We start from the raw sequence: 18,373 nt of genomic DNA, 5'->3' as shown, positions 1-18,373 counted from the left end.
GCTGAAAATCTCAGCTCCAGACGACAAAGCCAAATTAATCCCATTTCAATGAGGAGGGCAGCAGACAGGGTCCCGGTGCTCCGGACATGAGCAAGGGAAAACAAGGCCACCAGCAGAGCTGCTGGCGGGTCAGATGGCTGGGCAACCAGCAAGCAGATGGCCCCAGGACGGTGGGACTTAAACCAGGCAGCATGGAGGGTGTGTGAGAAACCAGCATGGGCCTCTCAGACACTTGCAGAATGATTACCAGCCCTCCAATAAAGAGTACAAGGACCTCCTGCTTCTTTACCAGTAATGGACCCAAAGAGCTGCGGGAGGTGGATGAGCCTCACTCCACAAGCCCTGAACACGAGAAGGGCAACTGTCGGGCTGAAAAGACGTCCAAGAGGTGCCTTGTGTTCCCTTTCTAGTAGAAAGGCCCATGGATTTCAGTTTTGGCATGTTTTTCACCAGGTCTTGACAACACCTTAACTGGGATGCTGCTGCTGGGAGGAGCTGAAAAAGATGAACATGTAGGACACTGCAATTTCTTTTTTTTGCTTGCTTGCATTTGCCTCTGGCCTAAGCTCTGCTAAATGATAAGCTTCCAAACATCTTTAGCAACAAACTCTCCTGGGCAGAGGTCTCTGTTAAGCGATAAGCATTTTTAGTTGAGTAATCGGATTAGGTGGGAAAGCAGCTAGGTTGCTGCTAATAGCCAAGGGCCAAAGTTTGCTGCCAGCTGTTGTCCTCCCAGACATGGATCAGGAGCTCAGCTCGCTCTGGAGCGAGCAAGCTGGTCATCCGCAGGGTGGGATCCTTCCCCGTCCCCCCCATAGCTGACAAGTGTGGAAGTCACATGGCCACCCCCACTGAGGACTCCCCCCCCTACACTAGCTCCTGTACCCCAAGAGATCCCCAGTTCCTCACTGCTGCCTTGCTCTCCACCTTCCCCTCTGCCGAGAATGGTGGGGTGAAGTGTCCAACCATTTGAGCACGGCTGGAGGGGGCTCACTGCCTTCTGCTGGCCATGCTGGTGGGGGAATTGGCCCACAGGCCTTGCCAGGGCCACACAAAAAAAGATTCACACGGCTTCCAGCAGCGGGCAGGAGCTTGGGTGGAGATGAGAGCTTGGCACAGGCAGGGTGGCTCTTCACCGCCCAGGAAGCAGCTGCTGAAATGTGGCATGAGCTGAGCCAACAGCACTGCATTTAACAGCCTCTGATGGATTCACCCTTTGTGAATCTGTCCGAAGCTTTCTCTGGACCTTTTTGCTCCTACTGCATCCAGTGGCTATGAAGTCCCCAATGTAGATATATGTCTGGTGAAAAGCACTTCCTTTCCTCTTTTTCGAGCTGCTGCCTGATCAGTTCATCTTCTGCCTTGCAGTTCGCACAATCTGACAGCCCATAACGATGTTCTAGGCACCTTGTCAACACCATTTACAGGCCTAGCACCTCGGTGCTCTATCTGCCAAGACAAGGAGGCCTCCTTCTTATCTAGTCTCCTGCCGCTGCTCACTCCTCACCAGCTCTGCTTGGCAGAGGAGTGACTCAGCTTCTCTCCCCAGCCCCTACTAGTCCTAGCTAGAAATCGAGTAGGATGCAGGCATGTGTCCCTGTCAGCAGCGACACCTTTGCAATGCCAGGCATAGCTCAGCAAGGCTGCGGCAGCAGCACTGACGCTCCCAACTCTCTCCAAAAGAAGTTCTGGGCTCCAAACAGAGATGGTCCCAGTTCCCAGGGCCCCAGACAGCTACAGCCCCACAAAGAGCTTCATATTTGTTAGGACGCGCTATCAAAAAGAACAGAAATAGCAGCCACCTGGATGAATAGGATCGACAGTTTCCAGCTCCTCAAATGCAGCAGAGGCCATGCTCCCTGCTGAAGGCCGCTTTTGGCCAGGCTCTAAGGATGGCCACCTTGAACCACTCAATAATGGTGTAGTTGAGAAATATTTCTTTTGCTGTCTCCACACAACCCAAAAAACCCAAGGGGTCTCATTCGTGCACTGCCTTGGTCACAGGAGGCACCTTCTCCAGTGTGGAGCACCATCTAGAGAAAAGGCTTAGCACTACCTTCAGTTGAAAGCTCTGCGTGAGGCTAGTGGAGCAGTACCGTCAGCAACAGTTTCTTCCATGCCCAGATGCAGCTGAAAACTTCTCCCCAGGTCTGTCTGTGCATGAGTGTTCGTGGGAGATGAATCTCTGTGTGACATTTGGCCGGCTCCCCATGGAGCACTTGCGGTCTGTCCACACTGAAATGGGCTGGGGAACGTCACATATGATACAGTTATAGACTGAAACAACACAGAGCTAAGGCAAAGCCTTGCAACCCCTTCGTATAGCAGCCTGTCACACCACAGCCAGACAGCCAGAGGCTGCACACATAACTAGCTCTGCAAATCCTGCCCGGTGCAGGGCTCAGTGGCTGCTAAGAGCATCCCATGAACTGTTCTTGCTGAATGACAAGTATAGACAAAAAGTCATCTTGCTGTTCCAGCCTGTCAGTGCGGGACTGGCTTCCCTTTGGCCCCACGCTGTTTTCTAAGTACTCGGAGCACCGAGAATTTGCTGCGTATTTGCCCCCACAGCACATTCCTCCTCCTTGCATGGAGGCACTTTGGTCCGCACAGAAGGCTGGAGCTGGCGCTGATGCCCGGGGGTACACAGCAAAGGCGGTGCTCCCCCCACCAACGGCCAGCTCCGCAGCGGTCCAGATGCACCCCATGGCCCGGGCCCTTCTCCTCTGCTCACCCCCCACCCCGCCTGGCAGGGATCCCACTGCAAAGGGCCTGCGAGCGCGGGGCGATGGCTCGGGAACGAGAGCCCCCACTCGGCACGCACACACCTTTCGCTGCGGGGCTGCGGCAGCTGCTGGCTGTAGCCTCCCTCCCTCCCTCCTGCCAGCAACATCCCTGCCTTACTCATCAGCTAAAAATGATTTCTGAGCCCCGCACGTCACGTGCCGGCAGCCAGGTACACAGGAAGAGCCGCCCACGACCTCCTCAGCGGCTCCCGGCAGCCGCCTCGCCGGCGTGCGGCGGGACAGAAGCGGCAGCGACCAGGGGGGACACGCGGCCCTGCTCCGTCCCCAACGGACCGCAGCTACCCGGTGTCCTTGCTCAAGCCGCTGGCCCGCCTCCGGGTGCAAGTGCTTTGCCCTCGCTGCCAACGCAGCAGCTCTGGGCAATCCCAAGGCTGGGCAGATGCTTGGCAGGATTGGGACGAGCCAGAGGGAAAAGTGGTGGCAAGGCTTCTCCGGGCTCTGCACTCCTCCCGGCCCGCCATGGGGATGAGCCTTCCCACTGCCTGACCTTGGCTATGCTCAGACGTGCCACGGGATGGGGAGCACCGCCACGGCCTCGAGCAGCATCAATCAGGCCATGTGGCATCAAGACCATCAGCGATTCAAGGTGAACAACAGCTCATGATGCTGAGTGATTGGATAATGAAAGGGCAGATGGTATTCAATGCGGATAAACATGTTTCTTTCCCATTTTCCTCTCTTTACAACCTTACAGTGTTCTCCAAGCTATTCCCTCCCTGGAATAAGAGCTCGGGATTTTACCAGCTAGTTCAAAGGCTGTTCAGGAGCGAGGCACATATTAAAAGAAGAGAGCATGAAGGGGAGAACGTCACTATGCACTGTATACATCCATAATTAACTCAGTGTATTTCTGGTCACCCCATCTCAGAAGGATATAGATGGACTGGAAGATGTTCACAAAGCAACAGAGAGAGCCAAAGGTCTGCAAGAGCTTCTATACAGGAATATATAAATATATCAGCGCTCTTCAGTCTGGAACAGGCTTTGTGGTTTAGAGACTTCATATTTAATGGCCCATGATGGAGTTTTTCATCCACGACTGGAAGAGTATTTGCAGGAAGTATCTCTGCGCACGTGACTTGTTCTTACAGCATGAGGGAGGAAGGGCAAGCCTGACCTCACGGTCCTCGTTATTCCTGACCTATATGGAAGCAATCACTGACCACATCTGCGGGGTGAGCAGCCTCCTCCCTCAGCCCTGCTTTCTTCTGCCGTCTCAACCCTCAGCGTGAGAGGTGCAGTGTGGTCAGCATCAGCCCTGTACAAGCAACGAGACACAGCTCCTCCCTGGACTAGGGCCAGTACCAGGCCCTTCGCCCATCTTGGCGGCCTCATGCCTGGGCTTTGCAGCCTGCTCTTGCAGCTTGTCTCCTGGCTTCCCTGGCCAGCAGGGCAGCTGACACCTCACCCTAGTTAACAACTTATCTCTTCCCTATCTCTTTAAATATTTGTTTTTTAAATAAGTCAGTTAATTTGGCTTTTAAGTACCTTGGAGCAACCTGAGTGGCTGTACTTGTGAGGCCAACTTCAGTGAGGGTGAGTTCCAGCCAAAAAACTAGCAAGAATTTGGACTCGTGGGTAAATAAACCTGAGGACCGCACGCCCAAGAGCTGTGCCGGGCCTGTGTTCTCACCTAAGGGTGTGCAAGAGACCCGGCTCCGTCTGCATCAGCCTGGCACCCTCTCGTGGCGGCTCATTTTCAGGGCCTGACCACCACGGTGTTTGGCGGGCATTTAGCACAGCACGACAAGGCCTCTGGAAACATCTTTGGTACCTACAATGTGGTTGCATTTATGCCTAGATTTCAGGCACTCAGCTTCAAGGATGGTCCAGGTTTATGGGATTTGGAGCAAACCTAGTTTGCAAATGCAGCTGGACTGTGCCAGTGTTGGGAAAAGCAGGCGAAGTGCTGAGCACTGGACCAGGTCCCTGAAGTCTGCAGCCTGCAGCCACTCAGTTGGGAGGGAGGATCTGCATCCCAGCCTTCAGATCTAGGTGTTTTATTCTGCTTTAGGCTACAGAAGGGATGACTTTCACAGGTGATGTAGGTCCAAACCTTCTCAGGCCAGGCAGATCACTCAGTCCAAGTCTCCCATTCCTGGCTAGGCCAACAGGTATAGGGAAACCACTGAAATCACCTTCTCCTTTGCTCATGTTGAGAAGAAAGTAGAGGTCGTGCAAATATCTGTGCATCTGAACCCTCCAGCCCTGAGAGTTCCCCTCCACTCACAAGGCAATAATAACACAATAAGCCACTAAGTGGCTTTTGAAACCGTGAGCCAATTGCTGCATTAAATGATATGCTTGCCACCGGGGAGGCCACATCAGCCTGCAGTCCCTGAACATCTCCTCTTCAGACAGGCACCAGCAAAGACCTTCTCAGTGGCTGGGGGGCGAGTCTCTCAGCAGCACTGCTGCTGCCCTTACCCATCGCCCAGGCAGGGCAGTGTCGGGAAACAGGGACTTCCAGGGAAGCTTGTCACTGCGAATTAGTGACTGGCTTCCTGCCTTCCAGCTTGCACATAGAGCTGGGGGTTTTGACCTTTGCACAGGCATCTGCATTGCCTGGGAGGGACCGTCCGAATGTGCCTGCACGGTCACTTTGGCAGGAGTGTTTCATTGCCTGCTCAGGCGGGCGCTAAGCAGACAGCCAGACACGGAAGGGCCATCGCACCCCGAGACGGGAGCACAGAGGAGCCGGTGGAGTCACGAGGGGACCAGTGAAAGGAGGTCTCCAAACAGCACAAACCAGCCCTGCAGACTCTGAATGAGCCAGAAGACAACCGGGCTGCAAGCATGGGCAGAGCAGCCCGGAGCCTTGCTTTCTGCCTGGCATTAAACGGTTCTGCAAAGAGCCCAGTGAGTCCCCGACCCAGCAGGAAGATTTTGAAAAGCTGGACTCTTATTTCTTTTCCCTACATGAGCAAGTTCAGGAGGAGTTTTAAAAGTGCTTGCGGAATGGGCAGGACAAGGCAGCCTGGGCAGGGAGCAAGGGGTGCCCGCAGCACTGAGCAGCGGGGGCTGCTGCAGGGCCACGGCCACAGGCAGCAGCACCTATTCCTGGGACAGGGCTCAGGACCGGGCAGCACTCTTCTCCCCGTGATGAAGGCCACCGCTGGTACCAGCTGGGCAGCACCGCCAGGCCCTGGCCCCCGCTACGGCTGAACCCTGCCAAAAGCTGGTGTCCTGCCTGTCACCAAGACACCTCCTGCGACGCTGCGGTGGTCACGGGCAGGGGGAAACGGGGCATCCTGTTACACAGCTCCCCAGGGTGATGGGCATCCAGGGTGGCAGAAACCTCGGTTCAGAAAAAAAGCCAGCTCTCGGCTTTGCCACCATCTCCAGACCCAGGAGAGGGCAGCAGCAGCCCATGCTGCAGCCTCAGCTATCCCTGCCAAAGCGTTTCCCCAGCTCCTAAAGTGCTCAGAGGCAGCTGGGGAGGAAAAGCAAGGTGTGCAGGTGGCAAGTGGAAGGCAACCCTCCCCCCCACCCCACCCCCGGCCCCCCGGGCAGGCTGGTGGTATACTCTTGAGTCTCAGAAGTGTTTGCTTTCAAGATGGAAGGAAAAAGAAAATGACCTTTCTCAGGAAATACAGGGCTTTCTATAGCAATCTTTTGGACTTTCGATATCAGCAATCAGGGTATGATGGTCTTCACAGCACCGGAAACGATGACGGTGGGGATGCTCCCAATAGAGGTGGAAGGAAAGCACAGACAACAACAAAATACAGTGCATACACTTAACACTGTTGCAGCAATGCTGAAAGCCTCTTTTTAACACTTTGGTTAAGTGTTAAGCACAGGACAGGCTTTACAGAGGGCCACTCTAACATTGCAGGGTTTCCACCACCTTCCCCGTGAGAGCCCGTGCTCTGGGGCGCTTGCTGCTCCACTCGAAGTACACTTCGGGGTAATGAAAAGTAATTAACAGTATTTCACTGGCATGGCTGGCTTTCTGGCTTTGAACTTGCTGTCTGTAACAGAAAAGGGTGGAAATGCTCTGACAAGGTTTCTATTTCCCTACCTTGGTACTCCAAATAGGGGCTCTCTGCTCTCCAAGGCTTTTTAACCTGATGCTTGCCACCGAACTGCCCCGAAATATGTACCAATGAAGCAGATTTTCACTCACAGCATCACCTTTTTCGGTCATCATTTCTCCGTGCAGCCGCAGCCCTGCCTTTTAGACCAGCCAGACTGGTAGCACATTCCTGCTTTTACTAGATGATATCACCAGGTGCGAGAAAAATCTCAGTCTTCCCCCCACACCCAGCCCGGGCCTCACAGCGTGAGTCAGGCGAGTGGGAGGAGGACATCCTCACGGCGATGCTGAAGTCCCAATCCTCTCTGCAACACTGCGCGATGGAGCCAGCCTAGCTTTTGCAGCAGGCACTTCCACTGGTATTTGTGTCGGTCCTCCCCGAAGTCGCGCGGGCGGCGTGGCCCTTTCCCGGCTTGAATGGGAGAGATGAAGCTGCTCGGCACGTGGCCTCGCTTTGCCAGCCCGTCTCAATTGATTTCTTTGATTTCTTGCTTTCGGTTCACACCCTCTGAAATCACAGCAAAGAGCAAAATTGTTGCATACCAAAGCTGGGCTTCTACAATGACTCATTAAAGAAGGAGCCGTGTGACTCTACCAGGCAGACACATCTCGGTTGCTCCTCTAACCGTGACAGCAAAAGAGACCAGCTTGCTGTTCTAGCTGTGCTTTAACCTCCACACACCGCAGCCTTGCCACCGGCGTTACCTCGCCTCAGTCCAGGGCCTAAAAAGGGCAGCTTCTGAACCACCCCCATCTTTCCTAGCAGCAGGATGAGAGACCACCGCGAGCTCCACCAGAGGAACAAACCACGGCCCTTTCAGCCCCATTTTTGGAGCAAGGCCCCGCATGGCTGCAAGCTGGCCCTGATTACACCTTTTTCATTCGTGCAACCGTGAGTTATTGTGTTCCTCTGTTTGGCTTGGAGCACCGCGTGTGTTTGTCAGGTGCTCTGCTAAGGAGAGCCTGGGTGAGCGACCTGGCGCCGAGGCCCGCTGGGTGTGCTGGGAATGCCGCCGTGAGCTGCTGAACTTGAAGACATGGGGCTGATGGACGCAATGGTTTTTAATGCTTGCTGGTCCTGTGACATTTTTGTTACACTCTGCTTTATGCCAGCCTACCAGTTGGTTTGACAAGGGATACAGTTACTATCGTACCTAGACACCTTCAGCGTCACCTCTTCTGTACATCACTCCTTCCCCGGTGACACCAGAGGCCATGGAAGGAAGGAGCATCAATACCTTCTTATCACCGGACGCTGCATTCACATCAGCTCTGGGGAGGCTGGTTGTAGCATCGTATCCTGCTTTATGACACACATTACAAAAACCACAGACAAACTTTTGAACCTGTGTGGGCTGCAAAAATATACACTGTACGCAGTCCGACTTTCTTTTTCCCCCAAAATGAAGTCTCACTTCCTCAGTCTGCAAAGTCTATAGGAGCTGTGCAGTTGTGGTGCTTGAGAAAGCTTGGGCCACAGCATCAGATATGTTACTGCATTTCGGTGTTTAGTTCCTCACCCTGACGTTTTGGACTTCCCTTCCCAGCAGGCAGGGTTTGGGTTTTCTTCTTAAATCATTACAAAAGACAGGAGTCAGATAGGGGTCAACTGGAAGTGTGTGCCATGTGTCCAATGTAAGACCAAGAGCAAGGCTGCAGACAGCCTCACTTTCCATCACGGTTCCTAATTCCCTTGTCTCCCTTCGTGCTTTGGAGCTGACTATACTCTCGAAAAAGGCATTGCCGAGCTGCTGCTTGTTCATCCGCCACCCAGCTACGAGCAGCTCACAGCAAGCTGGAGAGCACAGACCCGCAACTCTTCTTTCCTCACTCTTCCCCCTTTCTCCAGAGAGGCCCCAGCTCAACGCTGTGATGGAGCCCGTCTCCTGGAAGATGGACACGTGGCTCTCAAACCCTCGGGAGATGGCACCTTCCCTGCAACAAAGCCCTTTCCCCACCTGGAAGGAGCCCACACCTCTCATGTGTGGCAGCCCCTGCCAAACTTTTTGCAAGTCTAGAGCTTTGTCTGTGCTGGCAGCAGCTTTGGGATTGGAGCGGGCATGGCTCCAGGGAGACTTGCTGGCTTCACTTTTTCTTTTTTTATTTTAAGTGATAAACTAAACAGTTTTCATCCACCAGGGAGAGGATTTGACAAGATCTGTCTGGATGGCCCAATAATCGTATTTTCTTTAAAATCGCTGATTAGTTGCAGCACTGTTGCAACGTGTCCTGGGCCGCACGCCTGCAGGCAGGGACGACTCACCAGCCTAAAAGTATGGTCACATATTTAAGCATTTCGAAAAGGAGCCACAGCGGAGTCGTAGGTGGACAGGATCAGGCATGTGACCGTAAGTTCAAGCATGCGAACCAGCACTGTGGGGCTTACACGGTGAAAACCAGTATGGGGCAAGCAATAGAGGCATTGTAAGGGGGGGGGGGGGGGTCTGAGAAAGTGGGTCTATGTGGGGGCCATCACATATCTGACAGCAGCTCCCAAGCCACCATAGGGTGCTGGAATCAAACCAAGGACTTTCCGAGAGCAAAAATCAGGAGCCAAATGTCAGAGCATGGCCTTGGCTGTGGTACTAGCAAATACGGTAACTGTCTTTGAAAGGTGACAGATTCTTCAGCTCAAATCTGGGGCAGATATTAGCCAAAAGACACGTGGTTCTTACGGCCAGCAAAAATCCTCACACCGCTTTGCCAAGCCTGTGCTTATAGATTTAAGCAACCAGTCGAAGCAGCTACGGCTTGGCTGCCAAGTTGGGCCACTTTAAACCAGGGCTGTCAGTCCGCACCATATGTCATGAAAAAAATGATAGTAATTAAATAAAATGTTTAACCTACTAAATAGGACAGGAGCCAGTTAGCTAAGCTGTTTTGGATGCATACGTTTGAGAAATTGTTCCGGGAGAAATAAAAAAGGAAATCTGGAGGAAGAGAAGCAACACATTGCCTAACCTTTCAGTGCTAGCCTGGTATTCAATTTGGAGGTGTGTGTGGGGGGAGGTGAGCTGGAAAGTATACTGCTCCGAAAATTGCAGAAAAGGATAGTTATAGGGGCCTTAACACTGCGCAAAAGATGCCCCGCGTCCCTGGTGCTCGCTGTTTGTTGTGGCAGAGCTGTCAGCTAGGCATGCGGTATTTTTAGCCTGGTTTCCAAAGGAAACAACGCTCAAGCGATTGTGCTCTGACTGCCAGTCTCCCCTGCTCCCCTTGCAACTTCTGAACAGTTTCTGCTTTCCAAGACATTTTTCACCAGGGGAACGCAGCTCAAATTCCCATAAGCTTCAGGAAAACAGGCAGCAGGGTAGAGAAGAAAGACCCCGTTCCTCTCAAACTGCTGGAGAGGCTGTTGCCTGGTCACCTTGCAAGGTACCTCTAAATCCTCCAAGCACCGAAGCTATAAGTTCATGCCTTCTTTGACTCTGCTTAACCCAGCCGTGATGCACAGCACTGTAGCGTCTCTGGCTCGCCCAGCTGCAGAGCTTGCAGGCTGCGATGCTGGGGCGGCCCTTAGCACGGTCCCAGCCCCACGCCGCTGACACGGGTCATTCCTGCTCCTCTGCACAACCGTGTGGCACGTGGTGAAATTGAGACATCCTCTGCATATGGACAAAGCCAAACAGGAGGAGCAATTTGTGCATTTGCCCTCAGAGGAGACCGGAGAGCTGGAAGCAGCTGAAAGCACCCAAATTCCTCCTTAATGGTGTACCTTCGTTTTGCTCCTGCTGCCTCGTCTCCCGAAGGACCTGCATTGCTTGGAGAGTGTCAGAGGGGCAGTGGCACCAGCCGTTGCTGGTCAGCATGTCCCAGTTACGGAGGAGGCACATGCAGAAGCTGCTGTCACACTGGGGAGTCCCCGGCACAGGACTGGCAGCAGCGGCGGCTCTGGGGTTGCCCCTCATCTTCTTTCCTGCAGAAGGACATGGAGTTGGAAATGCTATGAGAAAGGAGATGAGAAGAGCGAGTACTCAAGAATAAGCAAATCATGGTGATACACTAACAGAGTAACCCCAGTCCACTAGGGGATGTAGGTATCCAGCCCCCCCATTAGTGCATCCAAGCCAAGCTTTGATTATCAGACCCCTGTAGCGCTAATGTAATACCTGAGCATATGTAACGTCCATCACCCATAGCATGGGTGACCAAACACACAGCTGTAAGGCAGGGAATGACCAAGTGTCTGAGCTGAAATCCTTTGTTTTTGAGGGGGGAGAAATAAATCCATTCTGCTACTGCCTCCAGCAAATGATACAGGAGGAAGGTGACGGGTCAGCTTTGCAGCTGGGGAAAAAAAAAAAAAGAAAGATGACACTGTAATACCAGATCCTTACACTGTAATACCAGATCCTTACATGAGAAAAGGGAGTATTTGGGACAGAGGGTGCCCCCAGCATCAGCGAAAGGTCAGCCTGCCCAAGAGAGCTTTCCACTAGCTCTTAGAGAGCCCCACGAGCTAGGAAATAATCTCAAGCCTGAACATAAATAACAAAGTCTGGCTACAAGCGCTAGCTGTGCATAAAAGGGAACTGCCGTTTTACACGTTTACATCTTCACCCTTGAAATATTAGTTTCCTGCTGCCTAAAGCATCCAGGCACAGAGCTTGTTCTTTTAATCCTTCATTCATTACACGAGTACGATGGGGGATCATTCGTTTAAAAAGAACAGCCTTTCCTCTGAGACGAGACCAGGCTCAACGCCGCGGCCTCTTTGCAGCAACACAGCAGCCTTTGTAACCCGATTCCAGGCAGACAGCAGGAAACCAAGGCACCAAAAATGTAGACCCCATCTGCCTCAAACCCGACATTAATAAGGCAAAGCACTCATTATTCCCCAGTGTCGTTTCACCACGATACGGAAAATTACTGGGCTGCCCTCAAGGTTTCATCTCTTTACCTTAGCCGCAGGTTCAGCAAAAAAGAGCAACATCCCCTTTCTGGTATTAGCAACCTCATGTCCCAAGCCCCAGGTTGCCGGGGCTGGCTGCACACCTTCACCCCCACGATTTGGCTCACTGGCTTTCTGGCCACGGGAAAGGACTATAAATCAGAATACCTCCTCCACAGGAGATGTGAGGAGGTACCCTCTCCTAGAATTATATGTTGGCATTTCTGGACATGGCTTTGTAAAAGAAAAAAAAAGCTTCAGTGTGTCACAAGAACTGCAGTCAAACAGAGGCTGGAGTCTTCATGGCAGCAGGCGGCAAATGGCTGATGACATCCACATTACATAGCACCCTGTTCTGCTTTTTTTGGGAGGGACACGCGCACATGTAGTGCTGTGTGTTCCCACTGCTCCCGTGATCAGGTCACTGCAAACCTCGTGGGGAAAACAGGAATGCCCCAGTTCACAGTCTCCTCTGGTTAGCGTGTATTTTTTATTACCCTTGTCATATTTGGCCAGCTGCTCCTTCTAAGCATGGTCAGATGTTAACTCTCCATGTATCTGATTCCCTGGTGCAGCACAGAGCTTGTGGCCCTGGCAAGGTGGGAGCATGGTTGTTTTAAACTGTCTTTCCAGTCTCTCCATCCAGGAGTGTTTGGTGTGACCCATTATAACCCAGCTCGTGTCCCCCTTAGGCTAGCAGAGAGTCTGCCCAGGTTGTGGCACTACCAAGAGCCTCTGCAGCAGTGTAAGTGGCGGCTTCTCCAGCTGCACCCTTAACACGACTGAAGAGTGACCTCAGCCTGGTGGTCTTCCTTGGCTGCAGATGTTGCGCAGTCACACTGCGGTACTCATCCCACTCCGTGCGAGCAAGTCCGGCTGGTCAGGCTGCCCCAGGATGGGTAGGTTTTGGAGGGTTCATGGATTTCCAGGTGTTGACATGTGTCAGGCCAAACAGCCCATGGAGGGTGGTGTTCAGTTATACAGGCCTGTGCTAGAATTATGTAGTCTAATATCTGTGACACAGTTTCTTCTCAGGTCTTGTGGAGGTGCAGGGGTTGTCTACCGCTTCTCACTCCATAGCCATGCTCTCCTTTGCCAGGAAGGCCCATGTGGAGCAGGTGAATCCACACTTGGTCAGTGATTCAGACAGCACTGCTAAGCCCCAGAGGGTGACTAGAGAAGCAAATGGGTTGAATGACATGTCTTAATTACACCTTGCCTTCAGGAGCTCTTGGAAATGTTGCGTGGCATCCTCGCTCATCTTCTCTGTAGCAGTCTACAGAAGATATTTCAAAGATTACAGGACTAGATGGGATCACTAAGACAAGAACCACTATACTGTATCAGACCATAGATCCATCCAGCCCCAAATCCCATCTCCAGCTGTGACCAGCAGCAGGTCCTCAAGGAAAAGAATAAGAAAGTCTCGTCTAAAAACTCTTGCATGGCAGTGGAGTTAGTTTGCTAGTGCTGATCTTCTGGCATGACTCAGGTATGAGGGCACTCACATGGAAGGTGGGGTGTCTAGCACCAGCTCTCCTTGGGACATCTCCTAACACCTGCCTAGCAATATAGAGGGAGGTTCAAGTGCTTTGTGGACTTGAGACCCAGACTTTCCTGTTTCAGGTCGTGCTCTCTTTTCTTTGAGCTCCAGCTGCCTCTAAGCCCTCCCACTTCTGCTCTCCAAACAAGTCCTTTTCCTTTCACTTAATAAACAATTGTTTGGTGGTATTTTTGCATTTTTGAACAAAATGTGTCTCTGGACAAATTAGAACAGCAAAAAACTCCAGCAAATTACGTTCCTGTAGGACATATGGGAGCTGCATAAGTCCAAGAACAAGCTCCAATTCTTGTACTTTAAAGTACTGGTGTGATCTCATATCTGTAAAAAGGCAGTTATATTTTTATGGGAATGTATTTTATTTTTTATTGTTGCATTTGATACAGATTTTTTTATTTCATTTAGCTTTTTGCCAGATTTTGGGTCTGGCCTTCAAAGGCAACCACATCAATAAGTGAAAGAAAACTCTTACAGGCTTAAAGAAAGCCTTCAGTCAGAGATTCACAAACTTATCTTTCAGTCCCCCATGGGTTAGTAGAAAGATCGTCTTGTGCTTCTCTCCTGCTCAATCCCTGTCACACAAGCAACCCTGAGCCTTTGCAAGCCTTGGCTGCGCGTTGACTTTCCAGGGCATTCACATGTTGCTCCTGGCTCCCATCCCACCCGTGGTGGCTGGTCCAGGCTGGCAGTCCCGATCTTGCTGCCAGCTCTGATCTTAGCTGACCGGCTCTTGTTGCTTCTTTTTATGCAATAGTAGCTCAGGGTGACATGGGAAAGCTGATATTTTGGGCGTGCAGATACTTCCTTGCCTTGAACCATCTAGGTGTCTGAAGAAATATCTGGCAAAGAAAGGGTGAGCGAACCAGATCAGCTCATTCCCTGAGGCTTAAAGTTCTGATAACTGTGAATTTATGGGCCTGAATTCTCTTTGCATCATTGATGCTGGGTTGAGAAATGTTTTTTTTTAACCAGGTCAGGGCCAAAGACAATAAAATAAGTTATGTCTTTTAATTACTATTTATTGTTTCTTTACAAATGAAGTGGATATAAAAGGTGCTTTGTAGCAGTTGTATCCTGCTTGTGCACGAAACTGCTGGGGGGGAAGTTTCTCTGAGGTTGCAGTGCTGCTTTTAAATGAAACTTGCTACCGAGCTTTACTAAAGTCCCTTAAATGCAACCGGACCTGCTTGCACTGCCAAGCAGAGCTGTTCGTTACCTGGCTCCCAGGACTACTTTCTTTTCAGGAGCTACCTCAACATCTTTGCAGCTTAGACCTGTGTTACCTTGAAACAAGACTGGGGGCAGGTTTTCCTCCGGGAAGGCTGCACACAAGTCCAACCATCACTGTTCACAGCGGGCTGCTCTTCTCTCGAAATGGAGCTGCGGAACAATCCTGCCTCTGTTCTTCTGCGGGCTGTCGGAAACGAGGAACAAGCAGCCTTCCTCACGGCCTTCACGTCGCTGCGGAGCAGGAGCAAAGTTTGCCCTCAGGATCCCTCTAGCTCTTCAAACAACCTGTGTGAGTCGTCTCAAACCTCAGCGCAATCGCTCCGCAGAGGGAGCATCCCACAGGGCTTTACTCCGTTCTGCGGGCAGCCTGGCTACGCTGCCGCACCGCTGTGATTTTCCAGGCAAATTTAAGGGAGACTAAGGAGTACAGATACTTTTGGACACATCTCTGCAGAACAGTGTCCAGCTATGCAGTTTGGAGTCGCACCTTCTTCAGGCATCGCTTATCTGGATATTAATTCTCACTATTTTTTTTCCCTATCCCCACGTGCAGTCATTTTCCCCAGCTATAATGGTGGCCTCAGTCCGAGAGCCAGCTTGGCTAGCTAGCTTCCTTCATCGGAACCATCTAACTTTTTCAGGATTTAGGTTAAATCCCTGAAGGATTGCTAGTTCTCCAGTGCTTTCCCAAAGGTCCCTAGACCAGGAGGAAATGCAGCTTCTCCCCCAGTTTCCCAGGAAAGAAGCACACGCTGCTGCTCCAAAAGCCATGAGGATATGTCCTCTAAAACCCCGGTGAGCAGCGCGGCAGCACGGCCCCCCCGAGGAACCCGGCGCTCATTCAGGACCTTGCAGCAGCATTGCTCAGACCTGGGGCAGGCTCGTGTGGGTGTGGATCACCCGCTTTAATTACAGCGGAAAACACCCCTGCGCGGCAGTGGGGCGCCACGAGCAGATGCCAACCGAACCCTGACGGCTCGGCCCCCCCGAACCCGGCGCTGATGCCAGCAGGCTCCCACCAGGCAGAGCATCGGCGGGTGCCGCCAGGTGCGGAAGCTGTAAAGCGGTGCCAGCCACGGCAGCGGCTGAGAAAAGCAAGAAGGGAAGCTAAGGGATCTGTCAGAAAAAGTCGGCTCCAGTCTGTTGCACTGACTATGAACACAGGGTAGCTATCATCTGAAGGGCACAAAAGCCATAGCTAAGTGAGCGTTCAAGTTTGTGCAAGCACAGGATGATAATTCTGCTCCGCGGCTTAATTTGCACCCACAAATTCACGCCCGGAAAGGTTTGTATCTGCAAAAAACAGCATCCCGAGTCTGGAAAGGCAGCGCTAACTCTGCTTCCTTCCGAGGCATGCCTTTTCGCTGGCGTGTTTTGTTTTGTTTTGTTTTTCAAGAGCAGCTATGGTGCCTCCTTCATTTAATGGCTTTATTTCTAATGACTTGCAGAGCACTCATCACCATGGAACCAGAGCTCTTAATTACAAACATTTTAAAAGAAAATGAACCATCTCGCTGTGGGTGGATCTCCTCAGAGCCACCGAATGTTAGTAGATGGATTGGCAGGAGGAGAGGGGAAAGCTGGCAGAAGGCGAACTGAAATAATCATCTTCCTTCCTGCCTTGAAGGCTTTATCACTGGCTTTGACTGCAGGCAGAGATCTTTGCAAAAGGACCCATGCCCACTTGGTGACTGAGGGCACTTTGGGCCCAAGTGCTGGTGGTGATAAGCAGCTAGGAGGCCCTCGCTGATGAACGAGGGTGTGAAACGAAAGGGGACATCGCGTTACCCAGCACATTTGGTTCTTCATAGAAGAGCAAAGGTTGGACTAGAGACTTTTGGACTAATCGCTTCCCACCTACAGGACTCTACGATTCTGTGATAACTCTACAACTTTTCTGGTAGGACACATCCTTTCTGCTCATCACTGAAGTGTCCAGGACCCAGGATTTAGCCACTGCCTTGTAGAGAAGGCCAGAGTGTCAAAAATCATCGGCACAGCAGTCATCCCACAGCTGCAAACTCAGATGGGGCTAATCCCTGAAAACCTTCTGGTCTGCACCATGCTGCTTGAAATGTTTCTTACTTTTACAGCTTTTTAATACAATTCTTTTTTTGCAGAATCACTGTAGCAGTAAGGGGCCAAAGTAACCTAATTATTGGCTGCGCTCTGCCTTCTTCACCCAAGGCACAAACCTCTTGTCAGCAGCTAACTCAGAAGCCATTGCTACAGCAGGAAAACACTTTCTGGAAGCACAGCAGGAGCAAAAATCCCAGTAGACTTTCCATAAAGCCTCAGCAGGTCGATAATCTCACAGGCCAGCCACAAACATCTTATATTTGAGTCTCACCAAGGAGGAGGTAAACAATACTGAGGTGCTGCGATGCTTTGCAAGTTGAATAACACATTTTCAGCAGGTTGAACTGTTACTGATCGAGGAGGAAGGTGGCAGGTTTACTTCCAAAACCACTGTTTATGTTCTCCCAGGAGTGTCTTGAGAACAGGCACATTTTCAAAACTTTTTGCTTTTCTGAGTTGTTTTCTCAGTCTGCTGGGCGCCCTTGCTGCTTCTGCTCCTGGGAAGCAATGCCAGGAAGCCGGTGGCTGTAAATCCCGTGTGTTTGTGCTCCGTATACACACCTCTGTCAGGAACCAATCGCTCACCGCAGAGGTAACAAAACACCCGTGTCCATGAAAGGGGGCTCAGGGAGCACCGGTCCACAGGGAATGCTGCCCCTGGGTCTTCTCCTGCTCCTAGGCACGAGGTCATGGGAAGACGCGGTAGAGGCTTCTTGCAGCCACCCTTTGAATCAAGCTCACTTTTAATAGATACCCCCCCCCTTTTTTTTTCCCCCAGCTGGTAACAATAATATTATTTATCCCATTTATTCTTCCAGCACTCAGATTTTGGTGTCTGACCAGCCTGGGCTTGGGCACCCACACCAGCCCCACGAAGGCACTTGCACAGGCTGCCCCGCAGTCCATCACGGGTTGCTGTGGCTGCAGTAAATCATGTTTGGAGCAGGCTGCAGAGCAGCAAGCCCGGTGCTTTAGCTGAGAGCACAGCAAACGTCCTACCAGCGGTACTGCAGAACCGGCACGGGCAGCGCTTTTAGGCAGGGGCGGGCAGTTCACGTTGCTCCATTTGCCCCGCCAGAGAGGAGCCACCGCAGGCCCACGATCGGCTCCATCTCCTCCTCGCACGCTCCGGCAGAGCCAGGCGCGGGAGCTGTCAGCCAGGCAGAGCACGATTAACGCCGCCGCCCTTCGCGGGAGCGTCTGCTGCTTCTCATCCCATTCAGAAAACAATAAAACGGCAGCACAGGCGGCACTGCAGGGCCCAGGCAGGTTTCTGACTGCCTGTTATAGTAAATGTTTGCTGAAGTTTTTTCTGGAAATCATTCATGCATTTTCTTGGGTCAAAGCCTCAAGCTGTTTTTAGAAGCGCTTTAAACACGCCCAAATGAAACTGCTCATTTTTACTCATATACATACGAATGGTGATAAAACATCGAGTTTTATGTGGCTTCTGTGCGCACTTTCAGAAAGACTGAGTGAGCGACAAACCCGAGCGACCAGGTGCAACTCAAAGGGAGAAAGCAGGAAAAAAGCCTTATACGGAGACGTGAAGGACCAGTCAGCGCTGCCCTTTCAACCCCCTCATTTCTTATTAAATTTCCAATTTGCACCCTGCGTTCAGACATATTGCTCAGATTGCATCACGGTCTGAGGCATCCATTTAGCTTAAAGAAAAAAGGATTTTTTTAAAAAACAAACCTCTCCCTTATCCCCTCTGCATTGCCCCAATTCTTCTAGCATCTTTTTGCAACAGATCACAGCCGGCA

The sequence above is a fragment of the Dromaius novaehollandiae genome, chromosome 9 (assembly GCF_036370855.1).
Source record: "Dromaius novaehollandiae isolate bDroNov1 chromosome 9, bDroNov1.hap1, whole genome shotgun sequence".
Taxonomy (NCBI): Eukaryota; Metazoa; Chordata; class Aves; order Casuariiformes; family Dromaiidae; genus Dromaius; species Dromaius novaehollandiae.
This window is presented reverse-complemented; position numbering follows the sequence as displayed.